Genomic DNA, 24,033 nt, shown 5'->3' with positions numbered 1-24,033 from the left:
CCAACTTTACAAATGTTGTTCATACTAGTTTTCTATAGAACCACGAATAATGCATGAAAAATGTGCAAATATGAAAGGGTAGCACTTTGACCTTCGTAGAATTTCATTTTTGAAAATACACATATTTTGACATTCTCCTCTCCCACAATCATTTTTAGAGCTAAAGGTCTACTTTTTGCTAGGTGAAATCTTCAATTGTTATAGTTTTTTGTGATCTATACAGGAAATGCATTTTTACTGCAGAGCTGTGCCAAAGGATTAATAGACAATTGTCCCGACTCACCCACTATTTTTTTTTTTTTTTTTTTTTACCTAGGATAAGCTGGGACAACAATTTCATTTGTGATTTTCGCAAGGAAAAACCTACTTTTCATGCATTATACAGTAAACTACCATATTTTATAGTTTGCTTTATTTATGGTGGTTTCGGGTGTCAAAAGTAGATATTTCTCATTTTCAGGTTGCATACATGTCCTAAAGAGAGAATACTGTGACGTGGATTATGGCAAAAAAACATATACAACAGAACCCCGGAATTCGTACACAATTCGTTCCTGGAGGCTGTACGAGTTGCGAATTGATAGAAAACAGAATATTTGTTTTTCCATAAGAAACAATGTATTTGGCATTAATCCGTTTTTTAGTATGGATGAAACGGTAGATTTCGCCATACTATAATGAATGGCAAGATCGGAGACACGGGATCCACTTTCAAACATTGCAATGAGTTCTTTTTTCAGCTCAATTGTTGTTCTCACTATTTTGCTTTTAGTTCCAGCTGACTCACTAATCTTCTTAGGACCCATGATTATGAACAATTTTGTAACGAAAATACGTAATTCATCACAAAGTTTAATGGAGCCTGTATGACTGATGCATAGCTGGCGGAAGACAAAGCCAGACTGGCGAGCATGTGGCACCTACGACGCCGCATCTCTTAGTGCGAATAACGGGTCACTGTACGAAAACAGGAGCGATTTTTGGGCGAAAAAGCTGTACGAAAACCGAGTTGTTCGAGTAGAGAGGCGTACGAATTCCGGGGTTCCACTGTATTGGAATAATGTTAAAAGAAGGGAAAGAGAGCTGTACAATGAAGTTTTTGGAAAGGAGAGGAACCGAAAAGGGCAACTTGCCAGTTTGTGATGATATATTATATACTAAGGATGATTATCGGCAGTATATCATTGGCAGACCCGTCTTATTAGCAGGAACTGTACCTTTTACGATGCAAGAGGTGGACAAAGCCATTCGTGATTATAAAAAGCATTTTTCTCAGTGAAAATTTTCAGCATAACTACTGTAGCTACAGGCAACTTAGTGAAACTCTTAACTACGGAATATGTATAGTGCAGTTCGTCCTTAAGTGCGAGGCAGGGGGGGGGGCCTAGGTGTATGCCCCCCCCCCCATGCGAATTATATTTCTGTAAGAAATACAGTACTTTCACAAAAATAATTATAAACATGCCGACACGGGCTTTCTCACATTCAGGAGTCGAATGAAGAGTCGCTAAGAGTTCAAACTTCTGGTGGATTCTCGTCAATTTGGACAAGAAACCAGCGATCTAGGAGTGCGCCAGGTGGGCGCTACAAGTAGCTACACATATTGTAGCTTACTCATTGCCACGAGTTCCATAGGGCAGCGCTATGAGTAGCTACAAGTCACTATGCATTGCCGAACCAAATGGTCCATAACCAGTGTCGCATACTATAAAGTATGTTTGCACCCAGTCTGCTTCCACGGGCCGATTACATTTGGTTCACAGACCGCACACACATCCAAAGCCACTCTAGCACTACAATTAACTTACAAGCACTTCTCACCCTACATACAATTTCTACCAGACAGCCTAAGCCACTTGGTAGAGATACATTGGCTCTATCGTCCCCACTTCGGTCAGGATAGGCCGGTCCTGCATTGGACACTCAAACGGATGATGAGATTATATATATATATATATATATATATATATATATATATATATATATATATATATATATATATATATATATATATATATATATATATATATATCACTCCGGTACGGCCTGTGGACCCTCCAGGGAAACGTCGTCTGTGGCATTTTGGAGCCGCGGATTGGGAGGCCCTCAGGCAGTACTTCTTTGATTTTCCCTGGAATGATTATTGCTCCATGGCCGTGAGCCATCTGAGTGTGCCTTGCGCATTACGGAGGTTATTCTCTCGGGCATGGAAGTATACATTCCTTTCTCATATCCTTTGACTAATGCAAGAAAGCCTTGGTTTAATCACGCTTGTTCTAATGCTGTCCGGAACAAGGAAAGTGCCTACAAAAGGTACCGGAGCCAACCCATCCCTGAATCACATCATCTTTACGTTTCTGCCCGGAATCGTGCTAAGCCTGCTCTTCTCTCTGCTAAAAATAATTTCATCCGTACTAAACGCTCTCAAGTCTCCAACTCGAATTCTTCCCGCTCCTTCTGGCACCTTGCCAAAAACCTTTCTAACAACTTTACCTCATCATCCTTCCCTCCTCTTTTCTACTCTGATGGTTCTGTAGCTATTTCTTCTACTGATAAAGCAGACCTCTTCGCACAGACTTTCTCCTCCAATTCCACCTTGGACGATTCCGGTGCTGTTCCTCCATCACTTCCCCCCCCCCCCTCTGACTTCCTCATGGCTGACATTAAAATTTTTTCGGCTGATGTATTTTCTGCCATCACTTACCTCAATACTAACAAGGCATATGGGCCTGATGGGGTCCCTCCTTTTGTTCTCAAGATATATATATATATATATATATATATATATATATATATATATATATATATATATATATATATATATATATATTTATACACACACACACACGAATATAATACTTTATAATACTATATAACAATTTTTACATTATATTATACCAATACATACACCGAATAGTTACCGGATGATTATAGGGACTTGCACAAATTTACGTATTATGACTAAGGTTAGAACACACTAAAGTATGGTACAGTTTATTAATCACACCGACGCAAAGCTGGAGGATGCGTATCCATAATGTCTCATTCTTCATACATCCACAGTCAGTGTGATACCCTCTGGTGTATACCTGGTTCTGGGTTATATATTATGTTATTTATGTGATGCTGGACAGCGTTCCTGGCATGTTCTGAAGTGAGTTGTTGTTGTTGTTTTTTTTGCATGCAATTCATTCCACAAAACAATCATATTCATCTTTACTGTCATACTACTGTCGCAGCGTTCTCATGACTTGGTGTGCCTCCTCCATCATGGCCTTCTGTTTCCTTTTGGGAGGTATGAGTGCGGCTTGTACTGTAGGCAGGTCTGTGCCATCTGGGCCCCGAAATATGGACACATGATGGTCCTCCTCGCCCGTAGTTTCCCCAGCATTATCCTCAGTATATTCCCCCCAAACAGCGGATGTTGATGCTTGACTAGCCTCACCCTTGAACAATAACATACAGTATAGTAGGGATCCCATATATTATACTACATTAATATATAAGATATATTTCCGGGGAGGGGGGGGGGTACGGGTTATTCAGAATATAGATATGTATTGTATTGACGATCAGTACTGATATATACCAGTCATTATTCATTGAAACCGTGTCTATATTGTAACTGAAAATTAACACAGGCAGGTTGTGTACAGAATATGCTAATTTCTGTGCGATATGCTATTCATAACAACATACCTATTGTTCTTAGAGTTGCCTACATGTCCAGAGGGATGGATTGTCATTGCATGAGGCTTTCAACACCTCTGGAATTTCCCTCATTGTGTTGGCGCAATGGACGAGAAACACATTTGTCTGCAGTGTCCACCATGTAGTGGTAGTGAATACTACATTTAAAAGGATTTTTCAGCATTGTTTTGTCTGCTGTTGTGGATGCTAGGTATAACTTTACATATGTAAGTGTTGGATGTCAAGGTTGGATATCTGATGGTGGTGTATTTAACCATACATTATTCAGACAGTCACTTGACAATTGTAGCATGAACCTTCCTGATAAATCTCCACTTCCTGGTCGAGAACAACCTATACCGTACGTGCTTGTAGAAGACAAGGCTTTCCCTCTGGCGAGGGACATTATGAAACCATACCCAGGGGAACATGATAGGGGTTCGAAGGAAAGGGTTTTTAATTATCGTTTAAGCAGAGCGAGAAGGGTGGGTGAGAATGCATTTGAGGTCATGTCTGCAAGGTTCAGGGTACTACGCAAACCAATGCTTGTGAAACCTGCGACAGGGAAAAGGGTAACCATGGCATGCTTGTATTTACACAATTATCTTAGGCAAAGTACATCATCAAAAGCATCGTACCCGCCCCCAGGCACCTTTGAAGCATTCGATAATGACCATGATACGGTTATCCCAGGTTCCTGGAGAACAGATGCCACAGGTGAGTCGTCTATGCTGCCTGTACAGACAGATACGAAAACGTCAACGGTAGTTGCACAGAACATCCGTACAGAGTGAGTATTTTGTCGGCCAAGTGGGACGTGTGCACTCGCAGGACATTTTTTGTTAAGGGTATGGTTGAGCTATTTGTAAATATGTATCCATACCACACATATATGGGATAAATAAACATGTGTAACTGGTATGATAATAATGATTCTCCAACAAAGGACGTGAAATTAATCGTAGTCGCATGCTGACCGTTTTAACCAGTCATAATCTACCCATACCTATTTATGTGTACAGTACCAGATATATGTCTTTCACAACATTCATGCATCATATTGTGGTCACATGTAATCAAAAGTAATCTGACGGTTCACACACCACGACAGATAGTGTACAGTGGTTATATTAATGATAACACTGGGTTACGTAACATTACGCTAGGTTGGGTTACGGAACATATTTGTCTATGCATATGTTTGATGACAATACGTGTAATGTAAACAACCTACCATGTACAACAGTACACGTTGGGAACTGTTACGGAGATGTCATAGGATATTTATGTAATAGCTGCCAATACATATATACTGTTGCAGATACATGATAATGTGATTATGGTACACCATTTACTATGCACACCATGTATTAAATAAGCACATCATAACATGTATCATTACTTACCCCCAGACCAGCATCATGCGTAGGCTGTGGATTGCTTGCTTTTTTTTTTTTTTTTTTTTTTTTTCTCAGCAGGAAGACATGCTCTTAAACGCATACCCTTTACTTATATGCACGTCGTCTGCTCCTGCTCTAGATTTCTTCTCCATTTTTTTGGTCTCCCTCCGGAGCTCTCCGATCAGGGTCCTCATTTTCGTTTCAATCTCTGCTCTTTCCAATCCCATTGCATCTGCGATGATTTTCCATACATCTACCTTTTTCAGCTTATTCTTATAATCCATATCACTTGGGCCCCATAACACTGGATGTCCATGGCAGAGTTCCATCAACATGCTCTTCTGCTCTCTTGTCCACTCCATTCTTCTCGCTACCGTCGCCGCTACTGTCTAACTGATGTGGCAGTGGCTGAATCGGTAGAAAGGCGGCATGCAGTCCTAATGGGCTCAGGATCGAATCCCGGCTGGGGCAGGGAACAGTTTAATGATTTGAGTTTCCTAAAAACCAGACTTTCCTGATCTACCAGATGACCCGTCCACATGTCATAAAAATACCCCCGCTAATAACAATACACCATTCCTGTATGAGACAGCCCTAGCATGTATTCAATATGGATCATGGGTGTTAGAGCCGAAGTGGTGACATGTGGAGGTGTAGGAGGACTACACTAACCAATGTGTGAATTTTCTACTGGTAGTTTCACATGATTTTGTTACCCTACCTAACTGGACTGCGCCAGTCTCTATAACTTACATTGAATAAAACCTGGTATTTATAAAGTATCGTTAATAGTTTAATACAATACTTAAAAACGTACCTGGTATGAAATGTGCACTGCACAATCTGTCATATTGTGAAGGCTGCCAAACCTTGGAAGTCGACCCAACTGCTGCTGTCTTGACGGCATTTACCCACAATTTCCTGCGATTTATAGCCCTTTCAGGCCTTTCTTTTATATTTCTAATCTGGACAGAAAATCTCTAAAAGGAGACATTGTCTCTACCTTCCTTATTTGAGCAGTCGAATGCACAGCACCACTTCACCATCATTGCGATTCGCTGGGCAACCATGGCCAGCAGCGGCTTGTTATTGTTTGTCAGGGGATCGTGAGGTCAAGTGCATACCATCTATAGAAAGAGAGACTGGAGAGCCAATATTTTCAGCTGCTAGCTGGTTGGTCGGCCGACATGGCGGCATTTTGACTGAAACGGCTCACACCCCGGGTTGCTGATTGGCTGCAGATTTGTCTAAGCACACATCTCGTCATCTGCTGTGATACATGATTGGTTGATCACTGGAATGCCACAATAATTGTAGTATATTTCATTAATTGCTGTTACGGAAGATTTCAGTTTTATTATTCATCTCTGCATATGGATTTTATGTCAAGGTACAGGTGGACACCGAGAAAATCGGCGAATTATAATTTTGACAAAGCAACTGTTAGTAGCCACAAAATTGATTGCGACGTGCTCTTTTACTGTTTTTATTTTCCCCCCTTATAAATGGTCTGATTGTGCTGTATTTGGGTGAAATAAAACTGATGGACCTTCTGTGTGACTTTTCCGACTCCGTTGTGATCCACCTAGAGGGAATATAAGGGATATTAAGGTGAAAACAGCAAGCTGGTCTACGAATGAGGATCGTCTGCATTGCTATAGTAGGACTCGCGCACGTTTGCGGCTGTGGTGTAGCTCGCACCTGTGTACAGTGTTGCCACGTTTTCTATACCGTTATCTCTCTCTCTCTCTCTCTCTCTCTCTCTCTCTCTCTCTCTCTCTCTCTCTCTCTCTCTCTCCTGGCGGGAAATGAGCCACCCTGAGTACTTTTGATTCTTTTATAAGTTATTTATAATTGTGCTTTCATCTGTTAATTTGGTTTTGTTATATTTAGTAGTAGATGGAGTGTCAAAGTTACTGTCTGCTGAGAGGTTTGTTACGTTACTGATTCATACACCCCGACGTAGTGGGGTGTGGGTGTAGGTGTGGGTGGGAGTGTGGATGTGGGTTTGTTGGGGTGGTGGTCCAGGGGGGAGGGGAAGTGTGAAGGGGGATTTGACCTGAGACACCCAGGAGGGATTAAGAAGGGAGGGAAGGGGAAGGGGGGGCTGGATTCACCTACCACATGGCGGGAAATGTGAGCCACCCTGAGTACTTTTGATTCTTTTTATAAGTTATTTATAATTGTGCTTTCATTTGTTAATTTGGTTTTGTTATATTTAGTGATGCCGACAATGCATTCAATGCATGCCTCTCTCTCTCTCTCTCTCTCTCTCTCTCTCTCTCTCTCTCTCTCTTGGGACATTGAATCTCCTCATTCTCTCTTGGGACATTTATTTTAGGCCAGATGGATGTGTATTGCCACTCACAAGAATTACATGAATTATTTCTTTTACTTTGGATATTGGCATATTTCTTTTTTCAGGCTCATTATCTTATATCCATAACTGTGATATTATTACCCACCCTAAAACTACGCTAAAAAACATTAAAAGTGACTACAATATCTTTTAGCAACACTGTACAATATGTATGCCATGTTTCTGTGTTACTGTATAAATATTTTATGCATAATAAGATTACTGTTGATTCATCCATCAAAATACACAAGTGTAAGTTTTATTCATCTGAATTTATCGAATTTGTGATGCCTTGTACATAAATAGCTTCCGTTTCACATCGCAAGTTGAGGAAACGTGGCACCATTGTAAACAGGTGCGAGCCACACCTCACCCGCAAACGGCCGGGATTCCGACTATAGGCAAGTTTTATTCGTTTTACATGTATTTGGCCCACATTCACATAGGAGAGGTAAGCCTACTGTAGATAATATTTCGATGGAAACCACAATTATAGATATAAAGAACAACAACAACCTATAACTTCAACAAAAACTCCTATAACTCCCATAACTTCAACAAAAACCGCTGCAAAATAAGCAGGCACTGCTAGTGTTAATCGATCTAGCGTCGTCTGGCAACTCATTACAGATCTTTATATGCTTCGAAATTCACCTAGCTGATACACAGAGGAAAATTTCATTTTTATACAGCCCTACTTATTAAGAAAGCACCGCTTGTCCAAACATAGCATAACAGATGTTAAAAACGCGCCATAAATTATGAACAGCAATTAAGTGGCCTGGTGTTATCTAGCAGTGATCACTGGTCCATATACGTGCTTGAGTGATACCCAGCAAATGTCCATTCTCTGAACCAACATGCCGGTTATCCAGTCTCTCTCTTTCTATGGGTCTCTAGTTCTTAGTGTCTTGCAGAATATTATCTTCACCCTTCTCACATCCCTGTTAAGTTTACGTACCAGGGTCTCCGTCAAATGATCACAACATCGAATCTATATAATGCTTTTTTCCAAAACAAAAATATATATAACAAAAGTTTCCTGCAGTGGTACTTATGTGGTTATTAAAGTTTATTCAAGCAAAGGTGGTAGTAGTAGTAGTGGTGGTTGGTCCCTAGACAGTCTTGCCAAACAGCTCTGAGTCTCTAAGGAAGACCACAGTAAAGACTGGGCTTTCCCATAGAGATCTCAAGGAGTGTATGTTGCATTTTTAGAGCATGTGATTGTGTGCAGTGCAGTCTTCCATAATGTGATTAGTAGTATGGGGTGCTGTGTTTCATCCTGGACAGGCATCAGCAGCGGAGTCATCCAGTCTATTCTCATAATTCAAGAGGGCTGGATGATGCTCACATTTCAGCCTGGCCAGGTGGACCATCACAGCATTGACTGAGTATATTGTCAGTACCGTAACCTCCATCTTGCAGATGGTTGAGTATTTGTGTTGTTATATACTCTGCATTTAATTGGCTTAAACCAATCAAATGTTCCTCAGGCAAAACATTGCGAACAAACCTTATCATAATGGAAAGATTCTCCACATTACATTTGTCTCTTGTTCCATCACTCTTAATACAAAAGCCTGATGTATCTGACTGTTCATACTTGCTTTTAACTTCCTGCAAAAGTAAAGTTGCCAGTGTATCGATTACGTCATTTTTTATGTCCTTTGAAATGTACTTGGCATTCTTGGGCACTGTCTTAGCTATCTCTGAACGTTTTTTGTCCTTAATCAAGGTATACTCATATTCAAAAAAAGCCCTGTGGAGATGTGTGTTTGTTTGTCTTCACTACTCTGAAACCTTTCATTGCTTCCAAGTAAAACAAGCTCACTCACAGTTAAAAGTTGTATTACTTCCCCTATGCTTCTCACATAGTAGCAATTGCTCTGTATTTGTGTTGATCCTAAGAGACATGCAACTGTTTCACCTGTTGATTGTCTCTGTTTCATCTCTGCCCAGATGGCTGCAGCTTGCAAATGACAATGGCTTGATGCATGCTTGTTGAGTCCTTTTTCACGTTCTAATACAACTTTCCAATTTGAAAACCCTCGCTTAGTAAAAATTAAATCTCTGTCATTTGCCACACCATACTTGTGACAAGGGAAACAGAAGCATGCATCACGTGTTACAGAGTACTCTAGCCATGGTCTCAAATTGTATCAGCTTGAATTGAAAGTCCTAGCGTTCTGTCCAAACATTTTTTTGGGGGAAGGATTTTAGTATTGGTTGTGTTGGACGATCATCATTGAGGTCATCCTTTGCAACGCTAGAATCATCATATTTCCGACCTGATGTACTCGGAGAAGGACAAGCATTGTTTTCACCACAACTGATGGAACTTGTGGAAGGTAACTCATAGCTAGCTGCATCTGTGGCAGGCTTAGGTTTACGAATCAAAAATTTTTCCATCTAGGTAACGTTACTGCACTGATAAGATGACCTATATAGTATAATACGAATGCAATAAGATATAACAACGTCAATAAGTTCGACATCCCTAAACCCCTGATGACAGTTGCCTCTGCGCAAAATGAGTTATATATTAACAGTTGCGGGCAGCAAGTCAACAACTTTGAGAGATGCCAGATATAAATTTTCATCAGTTACCAATAACAACTTTCTCGATAATTATTTAGAAAAAAGATTTTTCATTGACCATTCATAATTCAGGTCAGGCATAAAAATTACTTTGGGATTATTCTTATGTCCATTACAGTGTACTGTAGTTGTTGGCAATAATGCATATTTAAACTACTGGGAGTTGTTGCCAACGTTCCACTCAGTGTTGCTACACGTACAGTACGATAATTATCGTATTGTTCGGACATTTACAAAGAAAACGATCACAGTCGTCTGCAGCACATTTCATATATTGATAATTTCCATTTGGGGGGACAATAGAAGAATTTGGTGGGGCATTGCCCCCCCATGTCCCTCTCTAAAACCGGCCCTGTACACATTGTCATTTTACAAGAAACAAAACTACGCAGAACACAAAAAACACCTACATTTCAAAATTTCACCATCATCAGACAAGACCAGGCCTAAAGAGGTGGCGGTGGACCCACTGCCCTGGTACAACAATCCAGATTTCAGATACTAATGCACACACAAAATCACTTCTCGCCCCACATGACACCACAACAGAAATACAATCAGTTAATATATGCGCTGGCAACAAATCACACATAACAATCGCCAATACATATACTTCCTCCCACCCAATCGTCCCCCACAGTACCACACAATTATTCTCCTCAAATACGAGTACACCACATCACTAACATACCCAACATCATCCTGGTTGGTGATTTCAACGCCAAGGCGTTGGCTTGCCATGTTAAAAACCCTGACACAGACAGAGGGCTGGTACTGCTATCCCTAACAGATTATCTTTTCATCCTTAACAATCTCTATCAAGGTACTCATATCCCACACCAAGCCCTCTTCCTCCTATCATCCCCAGACATCACCATTTGCTCCCCAATCCTCGCCCTCACAACATGCTGGAGAGTGGTCAAAACCCTTGGCTCTGACCACCTCCCGATCATCATCACTAACTAAACCAGAATCAACCAAGCTGACCACAGACACACATATACTAATTACAAGAGAACCAAATGGGATGCCTTAACAACTGAAACAGAATAACACTATCATACATTACACAGTATAACCATCACAAATATCAACACCGCTGTGCACGCTGTTAATACAATTATTCAAAACGCAGGCTAAAAACAACCCATGAGACAACAGAAAGTGACAGAATCACAACTTCACACCAGAATCTCAAGACCACATTAATCAACGTGACACACTACGACACTCCCCAACACCCCATACATAAAACACCATACAACAAATACAAGCACTCAGCACTCAAATAAACAATAAAATATCAGAGCAGCAAATGTTAAATTAGAATAATGATCTCCAATCACTTGACCACAAAACAAACACCAGCAGACTCTACAAAACACTAAACAGCATCACACTCTCCAACAGCAACACTACACCATCACACGACGCCATCACAGCAACAGACACCATACCCTCAAACAAACAACAAGCAAACACTCTCCTCAGTCACTTTTCACACGTCAGTCATCTAAACTCCCTTCGCGACAACTGATGTGTCATCCGATGTAAGAGACAGTTCCCCACAGACCCAGACTCAGGCACCTTTCACTTACAACCAGACGATGCACATCATTAGCAACCTTCAGCTCTCATCTGCCTGTGGCCCAGACAACATAAGCATCATACACCTTAAACATCTTGGACAACAAGGCATACATGCACTCACCATCATCAAACTACAGCTGCTCACAAAACATTATACCCAACATCTGGAAGCATGGTACTATCATCACTATCCCCCAACCAAAAGACCCCACGTTACCTACCTCACACCGCCTCATTACATTCCTCTGCACCCCCTCTAAAGTCACTGAACGAATTGTATTACAATTAGTAACTTCTCACATCCCCTTACCCCGTTCACAACATGGTTTTAGGCCGCTACACTCCACAAACACTTCTTACAGACCTTACACATTGAGTTTTTGGTGGCATCAATTCAGCTAGGCCACCACACAGAACACTCCTAGTCACAGTAGACATTGGCAAAGCTTTTGATGCCATCGCCCTCCACAACCTCACAAACAAAATATTAGAAAAAAAAAAAAAAAAGGAACAAAAACACAAAAAGATGGTTGGCAAAGAATTTTATGTACACATCAAAACGCAGATACAGCCGCACACCTCTTCCAACCTTAACACACTACACAAATGGTTCACCACAAACATTTTCAAAATAGCCCCTGCCAAATCTACATTGACCGTTCTCACAAACTGGACAGCAGAATATAGTCATATTCCACACTTCACCATAAACAACACCCCCCTATCTCACACACACACACACACACACACACACACACACACACACACACACACACACACACAATTCTTGGTGTAACATGCAATACATCAATGTCATTTAAACAACACATCACATCATTAAAAAAAAAAAAAAAATAGCACGATTCAACGCCTTAAGGTCTCTTGGGCATACAACACTCGGACACAACAAAGTAACAACCATCACAGTATAAAACAATACATACGTTCAGTGATGAACTATGCAAGCCTTGCTTGGGGTTTTAACCTCACTGAAACACACTACAACACTCTTCAGACCATGCAGAACAAGGCCCTAAAAATAATCACAGGTTGCACTGAAACTACACCTACAGGCCACCTACACCGACACCAAACTCCTCAAAGTCATGGATCATCTAAACATGAGAGACATACAAATTCTTGCTGCAGCCTCCACAAACGCACACTTTCGACTACACTACATGGCAGGACATCCACACACTCCAAGGAACATCAAGCCGACACTCAACAGACGATATCATACACAAATACTTTCATCTCTCTCCCGTAGCCTGCAACAAACCAGCTTCCAGAAGCATATCCATACTCAAATCACTCGCCGCACCATTCAGTCATTCAAAAACAACACACAGCTGCATGCACGTCCTCCAGATGCCCACCCTACTGAATCCTACCTCCCTCGGGAGGGCAGGGTCCACCTGGCCAGGCTGAAATGTGAGCATCATCCAGCCCTCTTGAATTATGAGAATAGACTGGATGACTCCGCTGCTGATGCCTGTCCAGGATGAAACACAGCACCCCATACTACTAATCACATTATGGAAGACTGCACTGCACACAATCACGTGCTCTAAAAATGCAACATACACTCCTTGAGATCTCTATGGGAAAGCCCAGTCTCTACTGTGGTCTTCCTTAGAGACTCAGAGCTGTTTGGCAAGACAGTCTAGGGACCAACCACCACTACTACTACTACCACCTTTGCTTGAATAAACTTTAATAACCACATAAGTACCACTGCAGGAAACTTTTATATATATTTTTGTTTTGGAAAAAAGCATTATATAGATTCGATGTTGTGATCATTTGACGGAGACCCTGGTACGTAAACTTAACAGGGATGTGAGAAGGGTGAAGATAATATTCTGCAAGACACTAAGAACTAGAGACCCATAGAAAGAGAGAGACTGGATAACCGGCATGTTGGTTCAGAGAATGGACATTTGCTGGGTATCACTCAAGCACGTATATGGACCAGTGATCACTGCTAGATAACACCAGGCCACTTAATTGCTGTTCATAATTTATGGCGCGTTTTTAACATCTGTTATGCTATGTTTGGACAAGCGGTGCTTTCTTAATAAGTAGGGCTGTATAAAAATGAAATTTTCCTCTGTGTATCAGCTAGGTGAATTTCGAAGCATATAAAGATCTGTAATGAGTTGCCAGACGACGCTAGATCGATTAACACTAGCAGTGCCTGCTTATTTTGCAGCGGTTTTTGTTGAAGTTATGGGAGTTATAGGAGTTTTTGTTGAAGTTATAGGTTGTTGTTGTTCTTTATATCTATAATTGTGGTTTCCATCGAAATATTATCTACAGTAGGCTTACCTCTCCTATGTGAATGTGGGCCAAATACATGTAAAACGAATAAAACTTGCCTAGCAATGCAGACGATCCTCATTCGTAGACCAGCTTGCTGTTTTCACCTTAATATCCCTTATATTCCCTCTAGGTGGATCACAACGGAGTCGGAAAAGTCACACAGAAGGTCCATCAGTTTTATTTCACCCAAATACAGCACAATCAGACCATTTATAAGGGGGGAAAATAAAAACAGTAAAAGAGCACGTCGCAATCAATTTTGTGGCTACTAACAGTTGCTTTGTCAAAATTATAATTCGCCGATTTTCTCGGTGTCCACCTGTACCTTGACATAAAATCCATATGCAGAGATGAATAATAAAACTGAAATCTTCCGTAACAGCAATTAATGAAATATACTACAATTATTGTGACATTCCAGTGATCAACCAATCATGTATCACAGCAGATGACGAGATGTGTGCTTAGACAAATCTGCAGCCAATCAGCAACCCGGGGAGTGAGCCGTTTCAGCCAAAATGCCGCCATGTCGGCCGACCAACCAGCTAGCAGCTGAAAATATTGGCTCTCCAGTCTCTCTTTCTATAGATGGTATGCACTTGACCTCACGATCCCCTGACAAACAATAACAAGCCGCTGCTGGCCATGGTTGCCCAGCGAATCGCAATGATGGTGAAGTGGTGCTGTGCATTCGACTGCTCAAATAAGGAAGGTAGAGACAATGTCTCCTTTTAGAGATTTTCTGTCCAGATTAGAAATATAAAAGAAAGGCCTGAAAGGGCTATAAATCGCAGGAAATTGTGGGTAAATGCCGTCAAGACAGCAGCAGTTGGGTCGACTTCCAAGGTTTGGCAGCCTTCACAATATGACAGATTGTGCAGTGCACATTTCATACCAGGTACGTTTTTAAGTATTGTATTAAACTATTAACGATACTTTATAAATACCAGGTTTTATTCAATGTAAGTTATAGAGACTGGCGCAGTCCAGTTAGGTAGGGTAACAAAATCATGTGAAACTACCAGTAGAAAATTCACACATTGGTTAGTGTAGTTACCTATGCCATAACTGAATCTATTAGTGTGTAAAATTGTGGGAGAAAGGGAGAGACTAAGAACATACATGGAATTAGTTACTAATTTAATGTCTGTCCTTAGTCGCTCCCTCTCTTCTGCAGTATTTCACACTTATTCAATTATGGCATAGCTAACACTATAACCAATATGTGGATTATTTTATTCTTAAGTTTGGGAAAGGGTAGGCATTTCTCCACTGCAGCAGACCATGGTCCACACATGACGCCTAACTCAGAATTACCACCGTGTTTCCCTACCATGTTTTGTTGCTGTTTTTGGAAGGATAAAATATAAAGGTTAAGTCTGGATAATATGATGGTCATATACTTTTGGGGGAGGAGTGTCGTTTTTCCATTGCATTACTTATTACCGGTAGATAACAAATAATTTCAGAAGAGATGTACATGTATTGCTGTTATGCTTCTGTTAGAGAAATCCTTAACCATTACCAACTTGATCCTTCAGCATCTTTTATGGTTGATTGGTTAGCTTGGAGCTCTAGTATCCTAGAACACCCGAGTGACTTCCACCCCAAGGAAATTCAACCGAATGTCTTGATAATTTATTAAAGTTTTTGTGAAGAATAGATTACATTGTTGTATTAAAGAAATATAACATCCTGGACTTCCCAGCTGTAAATAAAACCAATGAACTGTCATTATGCTATCACTATGTTTAGCTGCAGCTCAGGTTAGGTTAGGGCTGGGTAGGGATGGGAAAGGTAGGGTAAGTTAGGTTAGGTTAGGTTAGATAAATATGAAATATTTGGGCTTTCATCAGATTTGGATTGACATGGAAATTACTTGATTCAGGACATACACAGACGAACTTCATTAAAATACTGTTATGATGAACACTGTAGAAGCATTCCCTTGCATGATGTCTGCTATGACTAACTCACTGACCCATCCAGCAACAAAGTACTTGTAGGCTTCCAGACTTGTGTATGCTCTCAGTTCCTTATGGTTATATACACTTTTGAAATTTATTAAATACTGGTATATGTCAGTGGCGTATGTCTGGTAGATTGCCACCAAGCAGAGTCGTGTTGTCTTTCCACTTATGCCGCGGTATGTTATACGGGTCTAAGTTGCCTATTTCCTTGCATTTTTTTCACAATATCGAGACACAGATTCAGTGTTCAACATCTGAAGAACATAATTTTATATAGGAACACCATCAAACTTTTCCTGCCATACTGAAAGAGCTCAATGTGAGTGACTGTTTATATTTCGCCACGGCCAGAGTCGAGACCACGCATATTAGGGGCGGGGCTTAGTGACGTCAATGCACCCCATCTATAGGGTTTCCACTAAGAACGTGGATAAACAATACTGGGCAGAAAATGAAGAGAGGCTGCTAGGGACTGAGCAGGGTGAACAGCCGCCATTAGGTGACCAGAACCTATGCATGCATGCATGTTTCGACCGCCATTAGGCGACCAGGAACTACGCATGCAAGGATGTTGGAGCCTTTATAAACGAAACTAAACGATCACATTGATTCATAACAAGAAACCTTCTTGGTTAAGGAAACAAGTACACTCTATAACCACTAAAGTGAAAAAAGTAGAAATAGACATTAACCCTTTCAGTCTTAAAAAAATAATAATAAGAATAATAATAATATTCTCTTTATTCTTGCTACTGGCGAACGACTTTGCTCAGCTTAAGGAGAGAATTTTCGAAATGATGGCGATAGATACAGCCTTGACCAACTCATTCAGTGCAAAAGTTTGATAAAACTGCTGAATGAAAACGTCTGAAAATATCAAGAATAAATTGAAATATACAGTATGTCATCCGAGTGAAAGGGATAATAGACTACCATTTTGGAGAACAGACAACAGACAAGCAGTTACGATAACAGACTGGCAATGAGATGAAGTATGCGAACGAGGCAGGTAGAGAACTAACTGGAAGGTTGGTATGCTCAAACGAGAAATACTTGGCAGTAACTATTAATTCATAATGAAACAAACTGGGAAGTATGAGTGAAAAACATCGGCTGGCGAGGTGGGTTCGATGCCCACACACTTAAGAGTGCTTTACGGTACGATGCTCATCGATATGTCATCTTGTAAACCATCGTGACAGGAAGAGCTTAAATTCATTACCATCCACAATGCAGTAGGTCGGTGTGTGTGGTTCGGACGAGAAAAACGTCATACTCATGTGACGGCCACACATCTTTTAGACCTGCAGCGAGGAGGTGGGTTCGAGCCCCACACCGGTGAGGTTGCTTTGCGATGTAATATTATTACGACCTGTTGGTAATATACTCAGTAATTTGGCTGGCGTTCAGGCAAATAAAACAAAAGGTTCATCATGTATACTGTAGAATTTGAAATATAATTTAGATTCTGTAAATATTTTTAACGATTTTTTATTCAACTTTGAAAGGATGTGCAACAAGGAAGGGGTCGGTGAAGGTTATATTTAACCCCACAGTTCGAAAAGTCTCTTCGATTCTGAAGGAAATTGTCTGAAGTTACCAAAAACCATGTAATCGGATTCAAGAGATTAAGAAGATGGTACTGGTTCCTGCCCACGAGACCTCCAGAATAAGCCAACGATGTGGGTATTTGTATACAAGGATTTAGAAATGCCGTAACAGCTATTCCTTAGCTGTTTATTCTATACCTCAGTATTTGTATTATTCTAATGCAAACTTAGCTGACAATAAAGCAATATAAGAGAATGATAGTGTAAACATATATATTTTTTCTTCTTCCTCTTCTTCTACTTCTTCTTCTTCTCCCATCTTTTATATGGAGTCAATGTGTATGACCAGACTTCGCCATACCAACGAGTCCGAGGATATCCTCGTTTGTTTTGCTAATTTGCTAACTTTGTTTTGGCAGGTTAATGCGTAATGTGCCAAATAAATCGCAAAAAAGGTGGTACTACTAAGCCTCCTACTATATATACAATACCTTCCATGAGGTTTCCTAAGAAGCCTTTGTATACATTGGTACGGAAAATAAAGATTCAACTTATATGCAAAATTCATAAAACAACGTCATACCGAGTAAGTCAATAAACAATTATCAAACCATATTTGGTTGTTCTTCTATGTAATGTTTCAATATTGCAGGATTTATGTTAGAGAATATTTCACCTGATCTAAAATCCAAACTCCAGCGAAGAATACAGCATGAGATGGATGGATTTAGTAAAGTTATAAACATTATTAAAAGCATAAATAAAAAGGGAGCGAGGTGTAGAATCTGTGTTTTTTCTGTTCTAAGTTATGGATCGAAAGCGTGCAATTAAAATCCTTGGAACGGAAAGTAGGAGTGTTTCGAAAAGAATGGAAAGAACTGTTAGATACCAGAGAGGGAGAGAGAGAGAGAGAGAGAGAGAGAGAGAGAGAGAGAGAGAGAGAGAGAGAGAGATCCTAGATAAAGAACCAACCAAATTAGACAATACGTTAGAAAAAAAAAAAAAAAAAAGCATAAATGGATGTGGGCAGGCCATGTCCTTCGTAATGCATATAACATACACATCCAGAGTAACTAACTGCCGGCTCAGAGACAGACTGAGAGGAATGAGCAGACGGGATAGAGAGCTGTAATTTGGAGTTTCGTTGGGACTGGATGAAACAAGCTAACAGCCAAAAGGTAAGCCATAGATGAGAGAGGCCTTCGACCTGTATGGACTGTCTCAGGGTGTTGTTTTTCTTGTTTTTGATGATGATGATGATGATGATGTGAACTGGCCAGAATAGCAATGTTCATATATGACCTGTACATATACTGTATGTATATCCATGCCTGAAAAATTTGGAACTTGTCGGTACATCACATTGACAGGGCTAATAAATGAATACAGTATATAAGTGTCCACACTGACTTGAAAGCCACAAGGTATCCTAGGTTGTAGTACTATTTCATTTCAGTAACGGAACACTGAAGTCTTGATCCTGCTGAGGGTTTTCCATTTTGTTTTCTGGGATGAATTGTATAATTCTGAGGGTTGTCGACGAAACACGCTACCGTAGATGGCGGTTCTTTATTAACTTCGCTGTATCTCCACACATACTGGTTGACACCAGGGATAGCGGACTTGTTCCAGATCAGGGCAAGGCTTGAAAAACACTTAAAACCACACAATGGCAATACTGGACCGACTCTTAAAGTAGAATGCCAGAACTTCGTTGAAGTCCACTCCTAGACTTGCATCCCTGAGAGTGTTGAATTTCAAAGTAGATTACCAAGGTTAAATTTTTATACTTAAATTAGACTATATATATTTATATATATATATATATATATATATATATATATATATATATATATATATATATATATATATATATATATATATATATAATCCTTGGTGAATTTCAAAGCGAGTTAATATAACTGTCCTTTGACAACTCCAACCTCCCGTCTTTAGTGATACTGCTCTGGATAAGAACTCATCACCGTATTACTTCAAAACATATTTCAGTACCAGAATGGCGTACACGACTGCATATGTTTAAGCTGGCAAGATAATGGCACAACTATTCTGTTCCTTTTACCATCTTTCACAACTTCAAAACATTACTAATGTATGTATGGTATTACCAAAATGCTTTTGTAGATTAAAAGTAAATGTATTAATCCATATTGGAGATAAGGAAAAAAAAAAAAAAAATCCCGGCTGAAGGACGGAGTGTCACACACACACACACACACACACACACACACAACTTTGTCTCCTCGGGGAAGCGCGCTGGCCTTGTCTCGAGGATCCCCGATGAAAAACTTGAAAAACAGAATAATATTTTTTATTTTAGTCATGTGGATAATCATATCAATATATACAAGAACACATTGGTAAAATATTAGTTTCAAGCGTCATCTTTTTCATCATCATTATCATCATCATCATCTAATCAACTGACAAAACAAGTACTGAAACATTGTAAAGAACATAAAATATCATGGCAAAGATGTACAAAAATAAGATATTATGTGTAAAAAGCAAAACTATTGTTTGTATTTATTTTCAACCAGCACATATTGTGATGATTTACAACAGAAGAAAAAAAAAAAATGACATTTAATCAGGAACCAATTTTAGTTTACCATAGAAACAACCAAAGTTTTCTTTCAATAACTGACTCCGACGGGTTCGCTCTCTTTGGCAACCATATGACCAACAATTATAAAAAAAAAAGGAGACAAGGTTTAACTTCTGCATGAAATGGGCATCTTTAATTTTTTGATAACGACAAGCTATGTTTGCAGTAAATTCAGGCTGTCAGATTCATAGTAGTAGTAGTAGTAGTGTAGTAGTAGTTGCGACCCCAGGCTTATCTGAAGTTCTGAATGTGAACCCAGTGGAGTGCAGGCTGAAGTTGCCCTCTACTTGCAATCCACCATCTTCTTGTGGGGGGCTTGGAATTGGGTTAAAGGTGGTTTGACTTAATGGGCAGTGGAATCTTCGTTTCATGGATGTCACCATATAAAGGTGTCCCTCACAAGCATCGTCAGGTAGGTAATTCTCCAAAACAAAGTTGCCCCTATGAATCAGGTTAGGCTAGGATGGGTTGGGTCAGGTTTGCTAGAATTCTAGTTTAGAAATCCACTCTGAGACGGTATCGATATTTGTTTTTCTTTTAGTAAGTGGTAGTCATTAATATAAATGACTTTTCTTCTACGCCATTTCCTTCACAAATTGATCTCATACAGTTAATAAATTATTTGTGGAAGGGTCTAGGTGTCATTTGGGATAGAAAACAATGACGAAATCTAAAGAATCACTCACACACACACACACACACATACACAGGCAAAGAGGCAGGACATCCGTCACCTCGCTCTGTGCTGGCCACCCTTGGCCATAACTGGCCACACCTAAATAGTATCTTTATATGGGTCAAGCTCTGTACTAGGTTATATTAAGTGATGTTCTAATACAGTAGAGCAAATATATGCGAAAGTGTTGTCCGAATAATAGAATACATCCAGTAAGTGCATGAATCTGCTGATACAACGCATCATCAGCTGGGTGACGTATGTCATCAGGCGGGTAGCAGGGATATACAAACTTGTAAGTAGAAGATATCTTTCTCATTATCAGGGCGGCGCGGTAACACAGTGGTAGCGCGCCGGACTCGTAATCGGGGGGGATTGCGAGTTCGAGCCTCGCCTGGGCTGGTAGCTCGCTCCTGTAACCCTAGCGGGGCTATATAGTCCAATACAGGGCTTAGCTTGGGGGAACTCCATTTCTCCCATTTTTTTCTAAGTAAGAATTACCACATGATGAGCACCATCTTTAGTAAAGTGAATATGGAAGGAGTTAAGAAAAGGGATGAAGGTAGAAAACAGGATGATTTCTACCCAGAACTGGTTAAAATGGAAAAATATAATAAATTAGTAGACTGTGAATAAACTGGAGAAACCTTTTCAGAGTGAAATTGATGAAATTACGAAGTAATTACGCACACAAAAGGATGATAATGAAAAATTAGTAAAGGAATTAAACAAAAAAAACAACAATAGATAAGCCGTCAAGTAATGGTCCGAACTTTAAGGGGGTATCACCACTTAATACTACCAGTGTGAGGCTCAGGATTTTTTTTAAGTCACCTACTATGAACTGCAGAAACAACTTAGATAACACCACTGGCCACCATTGTAATGCTCTGAATTTACTAAAGATTATGGAAAAAATGGGGGAAGGGTAGAGTGATCTTTTCGGCTAAGCCACCAGTGTAATGACCCTGAATTTAACATTTTTTAAATTACTAACGTGCCCGCCGTCGAAACACCGGGCCTGTTCTGGGTGTGAAATTCAAAACTAACTGGTGTGGTTTAATTCCTTACGGTTTAATTCCTTACTTCGTAATAGATACAAATTAATTAATGAACGTGTGTTCAAACAGTTAGGCTCGATTTCCAGTGAAAGAGGGTAGCGTGGATTTAGGCTGGCTCGGATTTACGTATCCATATTCTCCTCAGTACACCTTGCAGGCCACCCATTTCATGCTTATTAGAGAACGTAGTTAGGAAAAATCCGAAATAAGGTGTTGCATTCTTTTAATTATGCCTCAAATGTTCAAAATTCTATTTGCTAACTTCTCTGATTACTGTTTCCTCTAGTAATGTCTTAATTAGAATGACCTGTTGGTTATATCAGGTTTGTCCTCCTTGGTCACTGGTGGACTCAGGGAGGGTTGATACTAACCATGTGAAATTCCACTCTCTTACTAATATTGAGACATACATAACCACTCAACTCAGTTCCCAACAAACAAAAATCATAAGTTACCAACGACTTAATCCTTACAAATTTCCGAGAACTAGAGAGTAAATTATACAGTTGGATCCACTGTGATTACTCCACTCATGAATTACCAACAAAAGGCTCAGAAGTTACAACCGACTTACTGATTTCAAACTTCCGAGGACTAGAGAGTAATGTTATAACAGATATATCCACTCTGATTACATTATTCCACTCATGAATTATAGGAAACTTCTCAATCTAACAAACAGCTATGTCTAGATTCTGATCTAAAGCAAAATAAAAAGGGGGGGGGGAAGGAGGGGAGTGTAAAGTGTGTGAGGTGTGATGACGTGGCGGGCAGATGGGGACTTGGTTGGTGCCGAGATTAATCTGTGAATAGGACGGGGGCTGGTTGTAGAGTCACACTAGAATTTCTCTATTAAACACAACTGTTGATCATTCTATTCCCCACAACTCACAAATGTAAAAGTAAACGGGGGGGAGAATATATAAGGGAATCTATCACTAACCTGAGAATAGGACGGGGGCTGGTTGTAGAGTCGCGCACGAATCGTTCGTTCGTTTACAGATTTCCTGCACCTATAGTGCAGGACGGGCCATACATTAGCCCGGTCAGTGAGGTATGGGCTGATTAAAAATAGTATGGAGGGAAGACAGGGACTGGGGATTGCCCAGCACACATATCCCGTCTTCTGGCTGGCTTTGTGGTGTGTGACGCGCAGAGTGGTGAACAGACGAGGAAAGTAAATTCCCAAAATGTTGGGGTTACTACCACCAAGTCAGAAGGAAGGAGAGGGACAGGGGAAGAATCAGTTGATGAGGAAGTGAATTTTAGTTGAAGGAATAAGTGTCGGGGCTTAACCCAACATGCGTGGGCAGTTATTTTGGGCAGTTGCACTGGGCAAGGGACAAACATACAAGAATGGTGAACAGAGAAGGAAAGTAAGCTCCCAAACATTCCCCCGGAATACGACACGCAACCGTCGATTTTACATCCGGGTACTTATTTTTAGTTCTAGGTACGAACAGGCTAGGGCAAAGGAGACCGTGCCTATAGGTCTCGTGGGCGACCCGGGATTCGAACCCGGAAACTCTCGCTTGCGAGGCGAGTGTGTTACCGTTACACCATCGTCCACCCCTACGACGCGCAGAAAGCTTGTTGTTGTTGTTTAGAGATTTCCTGCACCTATAGTGCAGGCCGGGCCATCATTAGCCCGGTCAGTGGGGTATGGGGTTATTAAAAAATAGTAAAGGGGGAGAACAGGGCCTGGGGATTGCCCAGCGCACACGCCCTGTCTCCTGGCTGGCTTTGTGGTGTGTGTGAGCAGAAAGCGTGCCCTGTTCTCATATAAGCAAGGACGTGCCCTGCTCTCATATAAGCAAGGAGACCTGGTCCGATTGTATCCGAGGATGTCAACTTCCGGTTACAGTTATTACTTAACGAGCATGTCCTGTATCACTAATTTTGGGACTGACCTTTTTAGAGCTTAGAGTGTCTCACAAAAATTATACGACGATGGTGATAATTTGAGTATTATCGATAATGATCTCATCACTTGATATTAAGTAATCGTTATGACGTTCGGACGTTATTATGTCAGTTAAGCTTGGTTTGGTAATGAGCACAACGATCGATATTTTGAGATTAACAATACATAGGATATTATGAACTGCTTCTCCCCTTCTGGCACATTCTCAATTAGTATTTCAATCACTAGCATGGATTAGGACTGAAAGATATCTTTGAATTT

General features: G+C 40.4%; 1 non-coding gene across 1 annotated transcript; it reads right to left on the bottom strand.

Moving 5' to 3' along the window:
- Positions 1-23,344: 23,344 nt before the first annotated feature.
- TRNAA-CGC (transfer RNA alanine (anticodon CGC)) lies at positions 23,345-23,417 on the bottom strand. The gene has a single exon. It is a non-coding gene; the product is annotated as a tRNA-Ala (tRNA).
- Between the last annotated feature and the right edge of the window lie 616 nt (positions 23,418-24,033).

This window comes from Coenobita brevimanus, chromosome 44 (assembly GCF_032717465.1).
Source record: "Coenobita brevimanus isolate Jiangsu-jjx chromosome 44, ASM3271746v2, whole genome shotgun sequence".
Lineage (NCBI taxonomy): Eukaryota > Metazoa > Arthropoda > Malacostraca > Decapoda > Coenobitidae > Coenobita > Coenobita brevimanus.
Note: the sequence above shows the minus strand (reverse complement) of the source record. Positions and strands in the feature narration are given on the sequence as shown.